Raw genomic sequence first — 1,132 nt, 5'->3', positions numbered from 1 at the left:
GTATTCATACAGACACTCGTGAACGTGGAATACCTCCCTGGACGGGAACAAGGCACTGATTTCTTCTTGACTTATTCTTCTCGGTCACAAAACGACATCATCATCATACCGCAAAACCACGTACGTTTCCTAAAAGACATTTTGTCTGGCCGAGGCCGGTAATCGAATCTGCCCCTACATTAATTTGGTTAGACCATTTCGCCCTCTAAGTAAAACAATCGGCAGCTTTTGCATGATTGTTTAACCAAAATTGATATCTTTATTCCATTGAATGAAGAAAATTAGCCTTGGATAAGGGAATGCCTGTGGCAGTCCGACCAGCAAATTCGAATACAGATGACCTCTTTCAGTACGGGTCATGCGATACTGTCTGGTTATGTCTATTCTAGCTAAAATCGATGGGAAGGTCAAGGGTAAAAGTATCATTATACACAAATAATACATGAAAATAAGGGAGATATAGCGTTGGGCATGCACCTACCTGTATTACATGACCAAGTCTATGTGCAAATATAAATCAGAAATATCAATATACTATACAATGTAATGCTTGTAACTGTAGAAGAAAATTGTAGTGGGATTTTCTTAGAAATATCTATCTATACAAGCTATCAGTATTTTTGTAACGTTGTAGTTTCATTCTAGGGTGTTATTTGTCCGTCCTAGAGCCTGCAAACATTCGGGAGAATTTATCTGTACAACACGACCAAGTCAATGCACAGACATAGATTACGAATCAATATACTATACCTGCTTGTATCTGTAGAAGAAATTTGAAATATAATTCGTCCTTCTCTCTATCCACGCAAACTATCAGCATTTTTGTAAAATATGATTTCATTCGTGGGTGATATATGTTTTCGTCCAAGAGGCTGCAAGCATTCGGGAGAATTTCAAATTGTCTGGGTAGAGGTCTTTGAAGATGCCGGCTCGCCTAAATATGAGTATTACGCAACGGGATGGTACGTGACGTTGCTAGGCGATGATTACATAGCAGCGCTGTACGTATGGGCAATCTACTGTACATATCGATTAGATCCCGGATCATCGCGCCTCAGACAGACAAAACAGAAGATTGATACATCTCTGACAGTACACAGGAGCCCGTCACGCCCATTGTGTACCTTAAGTA

The sequence above is a fragment of the Branchiostoma floridae genome, chromosome 11, assembly GCF_000003815.2.
Source record: "Branchiostoma floridae strain S238N-H82 chromosome 11, Bfl_VNyyK, whole genome shotgun sequence".
NCBI lineage: Eukaryota > Metazoa > Chordata > Leptocardii > Amphioxiformes > Branchiostomatidae > Branchiostoma > Branchiostoma floridae.
Note: the sequence above shows the minus strand (reverse complement) of the source record.